We start from the raw sequence: 14186 nt of genomic DNA, 5'->3' as shown, positions 1-14186 counted from the left end.
GTGTCAGGTGGAGAAGGGTCCAGCTCCGCCAGAACCAGTACAGAGCACGCCCATAGGTGAGAAATGGAGAATTAAAATAATAACATAACTGTTTAAATGGAAATGTGTCAGTCGTAACGTTACACATTTTAAAACTTAATTGTAACGTTCAGATTTTTAATGCAACTTAATGCAACATTACCTTGCCCCCATACACACTACCGTCTAGCTACAGTACGTCCACTTGAGCAGCCGCAGAGTCTGACCTCGTGACTTGTGATAACGTACTAGTTTCGGCTCCAATAAATAATTCAGCACAACTTCCCATGCTAGCTCTCCAGCTCTCCTAGGAACAACCAATAAATATCCATTGTCTGCATTATTCTAATACAAATAAAGATGTAAAAGGACAGGAATGAGTGCCGTACATCTTAATATAACACAAGAAAATTATAATTTATTACATTCTAGCAAGACAATGCTATTGCTAGAAAGATTAGTGGCTCAGAAATAAACATGATTCTGCACAGTCACATTTTGTTTTCATTTGATGTTATTACATTGTACCACGGTTGTATCAAATCATGAAACCCTGGTATGATAAACCAACGCATTACACAAAAACAGTTCATTTATATTTCACTTTTTCAGCATCCTGAGATTTACAGTGCAATGTGAAAAATCTATTTTCCTTCACTCTCATCATCCCTTCTCCATCATCATCATCCTAGGATATGCTGATACTTCCCACCTAATTTCAGAGAACATCATCTCTCCTGTAGTAGAATGAACACACAGTATGCCTCCTCTTATCGTGGTGGCCCGCTGGCAGATGGAGACAGGATAGGGATTCATGTAGAGTAGACAGAAGAAATATAACAACTCCAAGAAGGGGCTTGAATATCTGTCATATCTGTCATTGGGCCAAATTTCAGGGATTGGCCCAGTGGTATGGATGGTTAAAAAACAGGAAATGAGGTGCCAAACTTTGGTAGATTGGTATAATTTTTAGTTTTTGAGTAGTGGGTGAGTTTTCTACCCTAGGTGCAAAATGTGGTTACTGTGGGCCTTAGGGTTTCTAAGATATACATGGTTTCACGGAAGGAAAAGAAGAATTAGAATAATAATAATAATCCAGTTAGTCCAGCTAGAACAAGATTCAGATGCCTTTATAGGTAGAAGGGCCACCTCCACACATTTGGTGAAAGTGCGGGGTGCCAGTGAATAGCCGGCAATTGTACTGGTAGGCAACTCCTAGGAGAAATGCAGGAACTTCGGTGCCTCTGTTGCTTGTCGCACTGCATAGTGGAGGCCATTGCCTTGACCTACTCTGCCGTGGGAAAGATTCAGAGGGTATTATGTCCCACTCCATGCGAGGTGTCGTGACGTCATTGGCATTGTTGCGCGATGTGTCTGTGGAGGACATGTGTGCTGCGGCCTCATGATCTACTCACCACACCTTTGTGAGGTACTATAGCCTTGATGTAGACCTTCGCTCAGGGCATGGCTGACTGCATATGGAGTGACGTCCCCTGGCCAGTGAACGCAGGTCGTGTCTATGACACGTGGGTGGCTGTGCCAAATACCGGCCAGGGTGTGCCACGACGTCTTCAGGGGCATCCCGGATGGTTCTAAAGGTCTTTTTCAGAGAAAAAAGAGAGGTATTCAGGTTCAGCGCAGCTGGGGGCGGGCTTCAGCATATGTGAGAATCCTCATTCTCACTTGTAAAACCTGGGTTGTAGGACAACCATAACGTTCTGCTAGAAAGAAGGGACATGTGATGTAAGATTAAGATTAAACCGGATGGACAAACCCCGTCTGTATTTGTCACAAACACCAGTATGTTTAGCTTAAGGGGCTCTGTTAAGTTACTTACCTGTGAAATGACCTGTAACAACAACATAGAAGACATTCAGTAAACTGAGATGACAAGCTCAAAACATAATGTGCTCTCTGTCTGTTCCTTTGCACACATCTTTATTCCAAACATACATGACAGGTGATGTTTATTATTATATTTCTGTCCCTCTTTTGTTCACTTATGCTGCATTTCTCCCCTATAGGCGTGCGTGCTCTATACTTAGGGGGTGTGCTGTGTAGGGCCGTACTCTGTAATGGCCTGGGGAAATGCCCTGCTGATGACATCACACAGGTAGGAGTCCCCTGAACCCGCCCACACCAGGAAGTAAACCACCAGGAAGAATTCACACAGGAACAAAAGGTGTGTGTGTGTGTGTGTGTGTGTGTGTGTGTGTGTGTGTGTGTGTGTGTGTGTGTGTGTGTGTGTGTGTGTGTGTGTGGGGAAGGGGGGGGGTGCATCTGTGTGTGCGACAAACAAAAGTGTGCATATAGGTGTGTGTGTGTGTGTGCGTGTGTGTGTGTGTGTGTGTGTGTGTGTGTGTGTGTGTGTGTGTGTGGGTGTGTGTGTGTGTGTGTGGGGAAGGGGGGGGGGGTGCATCTGTGTGTGCGACAAACAAAAGTGTGCATATAGGTGTGTGTGTGTGTGTGTGGGTGTGTGTGTGTGTGTGGGGAAGGGGGGGGGGGTGCATCTGTGTGTGCGACAAACAAAAGTGTGCATATAGGTGTGTGTGTGTGTGTGTGTGTGTGGGTGTGTGTGTGTGTGTGTGGGGAAGGGGGGGGTGCATCTGTGTGTGCGACAAACAAAAGTGTGCATGTAGGTGTGTGTGTGTGTGTGTGTGGGTGTGTGTGTGTGTGTGGGGAAGGGGGGGGGGTGCATCTGTGTGTGCGACAAACAAAAGTGTGCATATAGGTGTGTGTGTGTGTGTGTGTGTGTGTGTGTGTGTGTGTGTGTGTGTGTGTGTGTGTGTGGAAGGGGGGGGGGGGTGCATCTGTGTGTGCGACAAAAAAAAGTGTGCATATAGGTGTGTGTGTGTGTGTGTGTGTGTGTGTGTGTGTGCAACATGTCAAGTTCAGTAAAGGGTTAGGACAGTTTTTCTTATGCATATCAGAATTTAGGATGATGACCAACTTAAATTTCACTGACTTTGTATTGGTTAATTTACCGTAGTCCCTAAATCTATGTAGAAATGCAGAAAATGGGATTCAATTTGCTTTTTTGTTGTTGTGGGGGGCCTCCCCATTTTATTGTGTCCCCTCTACTTCACAAACCAAAGTTATGCCTGTGAGTAGCCTATAGTGCCCTATGTATTCCATGTTTTCTGTCTCCTTGCTTGGTTTAGTTGCATGCTGTATTGATCGGTTTGTGATTGATTGTTGATCAGTTAGATCAGGAGTGCCCAATAGGTAGATTGTGATCTACCGGTAGATCTCAGGCCATCAATAAGTAGCTCGCCAAAAAAATACAAAATGTATAAATGCTATAACCTTCGTCAAAATAAATAACCCCACGACACACACACGCGCACGCGCGCACACACACACACATGCACGCGCGACACACACACACACACACACACACACACACACACACACACACACACACACACACATGCACACACACACACGCACACACACACACACACACACACACACACATGCATGCACATACACACAGGAAAGGTGGTGTCTTTTTCATTTCCTGGTGTCACATGTGCGAAATCGTGTTGGTGTTGTTCCTGGACCTTTCTTCCTGTGTGTGTGTGTGTGTGTGTGTGTGTGTGTGTGTGTGTGTGTGTGTGTGTGTGTGTGTGTGTGTGTGTGTGTGTGTGTGTGTAGGTGTGTGTGTGTGTGTACAAATCTAGATATGACAAAAGCCCAGAGTTTACCATCAACTCTAATCCTATCCGTGTGTACGATCTGCATGAAACATACACCTACCTGGGTCACAAGTTCAACATAGCCGGTGAATGGAAAGAACAAGTTGATATTTTATTAGACAGGTTGCCCTGTCTAGAATTCAATATCTCTTCTCCAATGTCCATCTCATGTGCAAAACACTGAGTGAACTGAATGATAAAATAATTTGCTTGGTGAGGAAGTGGTTTGGATGAAACACTCATACCACCCATGACATTATTTTCCAGTCTAAACAGGAGGGTAGGTTCGGTGTCCCAAATGTGGAGTGGATAGGCTACAATGCTACAAGGCTGTCCCACTTGATCAACATGCTGAACAGTGATGATAAAACTGTCAGGGAACTTGCAAGATCTTCCTTGTTTCTCGACATGAAACGGCATAAGGTCCCCTGAGCACGAGAGGGCGAGCCCAGTTTCCTGGGTTTCAGAAGGAAGCCCAATTCCAAGATGGACACGCGCTCTGCTGGTTTTGGGGTCTGGTCGGACTGGCCTGACCTCAACGACCTCTGTGTAAGAACTGGAGTCTCCCTGAACTGGGTCAAACCTGACTTGGATACTGTATTAGTATCTGAGGATATTATAACTGACTGTCTGACCTCAGTAAGGGCTACTGTTATTGACACTCAACAACATCTAGCACCAGCTAGTACATGAAGGTCCCTCGTAAGTTTACAACAACAGAGACAACAACAACATTGGACTGGTTTAAAATGACAGCCTCCCTGCTGCAGATCATAATGTTTCACACTCAATATTTAAGAATCATGCAGTTGATGAGGACATAGTCATTTTTACAGTTAAAGCCAGATTACAAGTCTTTCCGACCAGGCTCAATCTCTCTCTCTGGTATCCTAACACTTTTTATCCTCATTGTCTGCACCATGATCATAATCCAGTAATTGAATCCATGTCTCATATTCTGAATGGTTGCTTTGTATATAAGGGAATGTATATTGCAAGACATGACAGAATTGTTGACCTGTTAGTTAAAGACATAAGGTCATTCTCTGTTGAAATCCATAAACACTCCCGTGTTTCAACTGCCATGTTAAAACTGTGTAATACTGAATATGACATCTTTTCAAATGTGACAGCTAATACACCTGATGTTGTTGTTGTCAATGAGGACAGTAGAGAGGCCATCATTTTGGAAGTGGGGTGTGCTTTTGATTCCAGTCTGGAAGAAGCTTTTATCACCAAGGTTTTGAAATACCAACTGCTCAAGGATGCCATTTTACAGCTTGGGTATAATTGTAAATTGCTTGTTTTCATATTTGGAAGCCTTGGTAATGTCCATAAGCTGGTCGTAAGTGGCCTGCAGAGGGCAGGACTGCCCAGACCGAGAGCCAAGGCTCTGGCCAAATTCTGCTCTATTTCTGCAATAATTGGCAGTCGCCACATTTGGAGGAGGCGCTGTTTCCTTTATCCATAGATTTTGATTGATTGATTGATAACTTTATTGAAACAATAATAGCAGGTAAGTACAGGACAAACTCAACAGTAACATATTGCTCAAAAGGAATAAAACACAATAAAGCCCGAGGGCTTGTTTCCATTGTGGTCCTTGTGTGTGGGACAAGAGTAGTGAATCTGTATGCAGGTATGAGCGCGTGTGTGCGCAGGACAAAAACATACACAAACAGATGATATCATTTACCACTCAAATCAAAATTCTAAAACTTTAAGTTAATTAGATACCTAGTAAAAATGCGTCAATCAATAAATAATAAGATAGAGACCAGCTCATATACTAAAAAGAGGAACCTACCTAGGGATTTAAAAACCCCGCCTATTCAGGTGACATTAGAAAAGGAAAATAAAAGGTTTAAGAAAGGAAAAAATAAAAAGGAAAGTAAAAGGTTTAAGACCACATTTGTGAGCCCACCAGCCATTTTTTCAGGGCAAGCTTAAAAGAGAACCTGAAGTTAAGTGTCTTAATACTCTCAGGGAGTTTGTTCCATAAAATAGCTGCTGAGTAGGAGAAGGTGCATTTACCCTTTAGGGTTTTAAATTTGGGGGGAACAATGTTGGAGGTGCTTCCTCTTGTGGAGTAGCCATGTACCTCACTGACTTTACAAAAGTAGTCAGTGAGGTAACGAGGAGCCTCCCAGACTCAGACTAGATACATCTGTCACTATAAGATTTCCCATTGATTGTGCATCTATTATTGTTTGTGTTCAAGGATTTTTTGTCTAAATGTGAACAAAATAAAGGTATTAAAATGTGTGTGTGTGTGTGTGTGTGTGTGTGTGTGTTTTTTACCGTTATTTATACAGGGGGAGTCTCACTGAGACCAATGCTCTCTTTTTCAGGAGTGCCCTGTTCACATTCACACACACATTCATACCTGGAAGCTGACCAGTACAACCACAGTCTGATCTGTTGGCCACTGATCAGCTTCACTGGAGCAGTTGGGGTTAAGGGCCTTGCTCAAGGGCACCTCGGTGGTGGTAATGAGAGAGGGGCAAGCGCTGCCTTTTCACTTTCCCCACCCAGATTTATCCTGCCGGTCCCGGGGATTGAACCAACGACCTTCCGGTCACAAGCTCGCTTCTCTAACCTTTAGGCCACCACTGCCCACTGTGTGTGTGTGTGTGTGTGTGTGTGTGTGTGTGTGTGTGTGTGTGTGTGTGTGTGTGTGTGTGTGTGTGTGTGTGTGTGTGTGTGTGTGTGTGTGTGTGTGTGTGTGTGTGTGTGTGTGCAACATGTCAAGTTCAGTAAAGGGTTAGGACAGTTTTTCTTATGCATATCAGAATTTAGCATGATGACCAACTTAAATTTCACTGACTTTGTATTGGTTAATTTACCGTAGTCCCTAAATCTATGTAGAAATGCAGAAAATGGGATTCAATTTGCTTTTTTGTTGTTGTGGGGGGCCTCCCCATTTTATTGTGTCCCCTCTACTTCACAAACCAAAGTTATGCCTGTGAGTAGCCTATAGTGCCCTACGTATTCCATGTTTTCCTCTGTCCACATGTTTTCTGTCTGCTTGCTTGGTTTAGTTGCATGCTGTATTGATCGGTTTGTGATTGATTGTTGATCAGTTAGATCAGGAGTGCCCAATAGGTAGATTGTGATCTACCGGTAGATCTCAGGCCATCAATAAGTAGCTCGCCAAAAAAATACAAAATGTATAAATGCTATAACCTTCATCAAAATAAATAACCCCATGACACACACACACGCGCGCACACACACACACACACACACGCATGAGCGCGCACACACACACACACACACACGCACGCGCGCACACACACACATGCACGCGCACACACACACACACACACACACACATGCACGCACGCACGCACACACACACAGGGAAGTATGGTGTCTTTTTCATTTCCTGGTGTCACATGTGTGAAATCGTGTTGGTGTTGTTCCTGGACCTTTCTTCCTATGGGCTGGGAAAACCCCCCAAATGAGTCCAAACTCATTTGTTTGGTCGCCACAATTGCTTCTTCCTGAAAACGTGCGGCAAGTAAAAAAGATGTGGTTAAGATGAACCTGTGTCAGGTTAAAGCCACAGAGATGGGAAACCACGGAGAAGGCCATGTCCTTCCCAATATTCTGCGTCACGCATTCCACCATCCAGAGAGCGTAGTCGGTTACCATCCGGAGCTCGGTAAATGTCTCCTGGGAGGCGACGCCCTGCAAGTCGGTGAGGAGGGCCGCCTGGTACCCCTGGAGGATGGCTAGATTATTAGCCATCGCGGCAACCTGGCCCGCTGCCATAGACTTATTGCCAGCTTTGCTGCTGTCTGACACGCCCTGGAGGGGAGCTGGGACCTGCTGGAGGAGGGGGACATAGCCGCATAGCCCATCTCAGGCTCACCGTCCACCCCAGACCAACAGGCGAATGAACGCCTGGGAGGGGAACCTAGCCTGGTGGGGGCTCCCCCAAGAGCCCCTCACGGTATCCCGCACATCGCGGCACATAGGGGCATGCGGCACTGCGGAGGGGCTGTGGGGGCCTGGAAAAAGCACGGAGCACGGAGCTAGGGGGGAGGAGGTTCGGCCCACTCGATGCCGAGCTTATCTTTGGCGCTGGCCAACACCTCCCTGAATTGCTTTTGGTACGGCTCGCCCCCGAGGGCGGGCGGGGATCCCTCTTCAGTGTCCCTCTCACATCCTGTAAACCACTCGCCTCGTCATCACTCACTGTCAGCACCAGTGGCTCCTAGTAGCACCAGTGGTTTGTCTGTCCGCCGACAGACAAACCGTGTCCAGCCTTGCTGAGTGGTGCTCCAAAAACAACCTTGAGCTCAATCCACTCAAAACAGTTGAAATGACAATAGACTTCCGGAAATCACCTCCCCCACTCTCTCTCCTGTTCATCACCTCCCCCACTCTCTCCCCTGTTCATCACCTCCCCCACTCTCACCCCTGTTCATCACCTCCCCCACTCTCACCCCTGTTCATCACCTCCTCCACTCTCACCCCTGTTCATCACCTCCTCCACTCTCACCCCTGTTCATCACCTCCTCCACTCTCTCCCCTGTTCATCACCTCCTCCACTCTCTCCCCTGTTCATCACCTCCCCCACTCTCTCCCCTGTTCATCACCTCCTCCACTCTCTCCCCTGTTCATCACCTCCTCCACTCTCACCCCTGTTCATCACCTCCTCCACTCTCTCCCCTGTTCATCACCTCCTCCACTCTCACCCCTGTTCATCACCTCCTCCACTCTCTCCCCTGTTCATCACCTCCCCCACTCTCTCCCCTGTTCATCACCTCCCCCACTCTCTCCCCTGTTCATCACCTCTCCCACTCTCTCCCCTGTTCATCACCTCCTCCACTCTCTCCCCTGTTCATCACCTCCCCCACTCTCTCCTGTTCATCACCTCCTCCACTCTCTCTCCTGTTCATCACCTCCCCCACTCTCCCCTGTTCATCACCTCCCCCACTCTCTCCTGTTCATCACCTCCTCCACTCTCTCCCCTGTTCATCACCTCCCCCACTCTCCCCTGTTCATCACCTCCTCCACTCTCTCTCCTGTTCATCACCTCCCCCACTCTCTCCCCTGTTCATCACCTCCTCCACTCTCTCCCCTGTTCATCACCTCCTCCACTCTCACCCCTGTTCATCACCTCCTCCACTCTCACCCCTGTTCATCACCTCCCCCACTCTCCCCTGTTCATCACCTCCTCCACTCTCTCCCCTGTCCATCACCTCCTCCACTCTCTCCCCTGTTCATCACCTCCTCCACTCTCACTCCTGTTCATCACCTCCTCCACTCTCACCCCTGTTCATCACCTCCTCCACTCTCTCCCCTGTTCATCACCTCCTCCACTCTCTCTCCTGTTCATCACCTCCCCCACTCTCTCCCCTGTTCATCACCTCCTCCACTCTCTCCCCTGTTCATCACCTCCTCCACTCTCACCCCTGTTCATCACCTCCTCCACTCTCACCCCTGTTCATCACCTCCTCCACTCTCTCCCCTGTCCATCACCTCCTCCACTCTCTCCCCTGTTCATCACCTCCTCCACTCTCACTCCTGTTCATCACCTCCTCCACTCTCACCCCTGTTCATCACCTCCTCCACTCTCTCCCCTGTTCATCACCTCCTCCACTCTCTCCCCTGTTCATCACCTCCTCCACTCTCACCCCTGTTCATCACCTCCTCCACTCTCTCCCCTGTTCATCACCTCCCCCACTCTCTCCTGTTCATCACCTCCCCCACTCTCTCCTGTTCATCACCTCCCCCACTCTCTCCCCTGTTCATCACCTCCTCCACTCTCACCCCTGTTCATCACCTCCTCCACTCTCTCCCCTGTTCATCACCTCCCCCACTCTCTCCTGTTCATCACCTCCCCCACTCTCACCCCTGTTCATCACCTCCCCCACTCTCACCCCTGTTCATCACCTCCCCCACTCTCACCCCTGTTCATCACCTCTCCCACTCTCTCCTGTTCATCACCTCCTCCACTCTCTCCCCTGTTCATCACCTCCTCCACTCTCTACCTCCTCCACTCTCCCTCCTGTTCATCACCTCCTCCACTCTCTCCTGTTCATCACCTCCCCCACTCTCTCCTGTTCATCACCTCCCCCACTCTCTCTCCTGTTCATCACCTCCCCCACTCTCTCCCCTGTTCATCACCTCCCCCACTCTCTCCTGTTCATCACCTCCCCCACTCTCTCTCCTGTTCATCACCTCCTCCACTCTCTCCCCTGTTCATCACCTCCCCCACTCTCTCCCCTGTTCATCACCTCCTCCACTCTCTCCCCTGTTCATCACCTCCCCCACTCTCTCTCCTGTTCATCACCTCCTCCACTCTCTCCCCTGTTCATCACCTCCCCCACTCTCTCCCCTGTTCATCACCTCCTCCACTCTCTCCCCTGTTCATCACCTCCCCCACTCTCTCCTGTTCATCACCTCATCCACTCTCTCTCCTGTTCATCACCTCCTCCACTCTCTCTCCTGTTCATCACCTCCCCCACTCTCTCTCCTGTTCATCACCTCCTCCACTCTCTCCCCTGTTCATCACCTCCCCCACTCTCTCCCCTGTTCACCACCTCCTCCACTCTCTCCCCTGTTCATCACCTCCCCCACTCTCTCCCCTGTTCATCACCTCCTCCACTCTCTCCCCTGTTCATCACCTCCCCCACTCTCTCCCCTGTTCATCACCTCTCCCACTCTCTCCCCTGTTCATCACCTCTCCCACTCTCTCCCCTGTTCATCACCTCCCCCACTCTCTCCCCTGTTCATCACCTCCTCCACTCTCTCCCCTGTTCATCACCTCCCCCACTCTCTCCCCTGTTCATCACCTCTCCCACTCTCTCCCCTGTTCATCACCTCCCCCACTCTCACCCCTGTTCATCACCTCCCCCACTCTCACCCCTGTTCATCACCTCTCCCACTCTCACCCCTGTTCATCACCTCCCCCACTCTCACCCCTGTTCATCACCTCTCCCACTCTCTCCCCTGTTCATCACCTCTCCCACTCTCTCCCCTGTTCATCACCTCCTCCACTCTCACCCCTGTTCATCACCTCCCCCACTCTCTCCCCTGTTCATCACCTCCTCCACTCTCTCCCCTGTCCATCACCTCTCCCACTCTCTCCCCTGTTCATCACCTCCTCCACTCTCACCCCTGTTCATCACCTCCTCCACTCTCTCCCCTGTTCATCACCTCCTCCACTCTCACCCCTGTTCATCACCTCCTCCACTCTCTCCCCTGTTCATCACCTCCCCCACTCTCTCCCCTGTTCATCACCTCCCCCACTCTCTCCCCTGTTCATCACCTCCTCCACTCTCTCCCCTGTTCATCACCTCCCCCACTCTCTCCTGTTCATCACCTCCTCCACTCTCTCTCCTGTTCATCACCTCCTCCACTCTCTCCCCTGTTCATCACCTCCCCCACTCTCTCCCCTGTTCATCACCTCCTCCACTCTCTCTCCTGTTCATCACCTCCCCCACTCTCTCTCCTGTTCATCACCTCCTCCACTCTCTCCCCTGTTCATCACCTCTCCCACTCTCTCCCCTGTTCATCACCTCCCCCACTCTCTCCCCTGTTCATCACCTCCTCCACTCTCTCTCCTGTTCATCACCTCCCCCACTCTCTCCCCTGTTCATCACCTCCTCCACTCTCACCCCTGTTCATCACCTCCTCCACTCTCTCCCCTGTTCATCACCTCCTCCACTCTCTCCCCTGTTCATCACCTCTCTCACTCTCTCTCCTGTTCATCACCTCCTCCACTCTCACTCCTGTTCATCACCTCCTCCACTCTCTCCCCTGTTCATCACCTCCTCCACTCTCACCCCTGTTCATCACCTCCTCCACTCTCTCCCCTGTTCATCACCTCCTCCACTCTCTCCCCTGTTCATCACCTCCTCCACTCTCTCCCCTGTTCATCACCTCCTCCACTCTCTCTCCTGTTCATCACCTCCTCCACTCTCCCTCCTGTTCATCACCTCCTCCACTCTCTCCTGTTCATCACCTCCTCCACTCTCTCCTGTTCATCACCTCCCCCACTCTCTCCTGTTCATCACCTCCCCCACTCTCTCTCCTGTTCATCACCTCCCCCACTCTCTCCCCTGTTCATCACCTCCCCCACTCTCTCCTGTTCATCACCTCCCCCACTCTCTATCCTGTTCATCACCTCCTCCACTCTCTCCCCTGTTCATCACCTCCCCCACTCTCTCCCCTGTTCATCACCTCCTCCACTCTCTCCCCTGTTCATCACCTCCCCCACTCTCTCTCCTGTTCATCACCTCCTCCACTCTCTCCCCTGTTCATCACCTCCTCCACTCTCTCCCCTGTTCATCACCTCCCCCACTCTCTCCCGTGTTCATCACCTCTCCCACTCTCTCCCCTGTTCATCACCTCTCCCACTCTCTCCCCTGTTCATCACCTCCCCCACTCTCTCCCCTGTTCATCACCTCCTCCACTCTCTCCCCTGTTCATCACCTCCCCCACTCTCTCCCCTGTTCATCACCTCTCCCACTCTCTCCCCTGTTCATCACCTCTCCCACTCTCTCTCCTGTTCATCACCTCCTCCACTCTCTCCCCTGTTCATCACCTCCCCCACTCTCTCCCCTGTTCATCACCTCCTCCACTCTCTCCCCTGTTCATCACCTCCCCCACTCTCTCTCCTGTTCATCACCTCCTCCACTCTCTCCCCTGTTCATCACCTCCCCCACTCTCTCCCCTGTTCATCACCTCCTCCACTCTCTCCCCTGTTCATCACCTCCCCCACTCTCTCCTGTTCATCACCTCCTCCACTCTCTCTCCTGTTCATCACCTCCTCCACTCTCTCTCCTGTTCATCACCTCCCCCACTCTCTCTCCTGTTCATCACCTCCTCCACTCTCTCCCCTGTTCATCACCTCCTCCACTCTCTCCCCTGTTCATCACCTCCCCCACTCTCTCCCCTGTTCATCACCTCCTCCACTCTCTCCCCTGTTCATCACCTCCCCCACTCTCTCCCCTGTTCATCACCTCCTCCACTCTCTCCCCTGTTCATCACCTCCCCCACTCTCTCCCCTGTTCATCACCTCTCCCACTCTCTCCCCTGTTCATCACCTCTCCCACTCTCTCCCCTGTTCATCACCTCCCCCACTCTCTCCCCTGTTCATCACCTCCTCCACTCTCTCCCCTGTTCATCACCTCCCCCACTCTCTCCCCTGTTCATCACCTCTCCCACTCTCTCCCCTGTTCATCACCTCTCCCACTCTCTCCCCTGTTCATCACCTCCTCCACTCTCTCCCCTGTTCATCACCTCCTCCACTCTCTCCCCTGTTCATCACCTCCCCCACTCTCTCCCCTGTTCATCACCTCTCCCACTCTCTCCCCTGTTCATCACCTCCTCCACTCTCTCTCCTGTTCATCACCTCCTCTACTCTCTCCCCTGTTCATCACCTCTCCCACTCTCTCCCCTGTTCATCACCTCCTCCACTCTCTCTCCTGTTCATCACCTCCTCCACTCTCCCTCCTGTTCATCACCTCCTCCACTCTCCCTCCTGTTCATCACCTCCTCCACTCTCTCCCCTGTTCATCACCTCCTCCACTCTCTCCCCTGTTCATCACCTCCCCCACTCTCTCCCCTGTTCATCACCTCTCCCACTCTCTCCCCTGTTCATCACCTCCTCCACTCTCTCCTGTTCATCACCTCCTCCACTCTCTCCTGTTCATCACCTCCTCCACTCTCTCTCCTGTTCATCACCTCCCCCACTCTCTCCCCTGTTCATCACCTCCCCCACTCTCTCCCCTGTTCATTCAAGCATCATAGAACCGTAGTTACGCAGTTTGTGCACGAGTATATGAAGATATGAAAGCATGTTCATGTGCGGGGCGTGGCTATCTGTTCTGAATCCGAGATGCAGTCTATAAACACCGCTGCCCGTTAATGTTTATCAAACGTAATAAATAGTTTTGTCAGCCACAAATGTATGTTTACCTTGATTGCTGTTCCCACATTTTCTCATGGTTCAGTCCCCACGGGAGTTGGGAGATCAGTGCATAGTCTCTTTAGGCAAGCTTCTGGCGCAACACCGATCAGAGTCTGTTCCAACAAAGTCTGGGCTATAGCCTACTATTTTGACCGTGTGTGGGGGGGGGCACCACTCTCAATCCAATGTCTCTATTACCCTTTGAAATGTTACAGGCAATTTTGTCCAATTAATATTATATCTAAAAAAATAAAATAATGGTCTAATCTTGTTTTTGGTGCTTTGATGCCCCAAATCAGCTGATTCCCCAGGGCACTCGCCCTGCCATACACAGTATGGTCTAATCCAGGGCACTCGCCCTGCCATACACAGTGTTGGAGAAAAATATAAGTTCCATTGGCATTTCCCAATAAGCTATAATTGCATACACATAATTAATGCTATAAGTTCCATGCCATTTGACACATAGACTCACACTGACATTTCACACATATAGGACTGCTCCGTTTGCTGAGACCTTGTTCCAATAACATCTGATA

The sequence above is a fragment of the Poromitra crassiceps genome, assembly GCF_964638095.1.
Source record: "Poromitra crassiceps genome assembly, chromosome: 2".
NCBI lineage: Eukaryota > Metazoa > Chordata > Actinopteri > Beryciformes > Melamphaidae > Poromitra > Poromitra crassiceps.
This window is presented reverse-complemented; position numbering follows the sequence as displayed.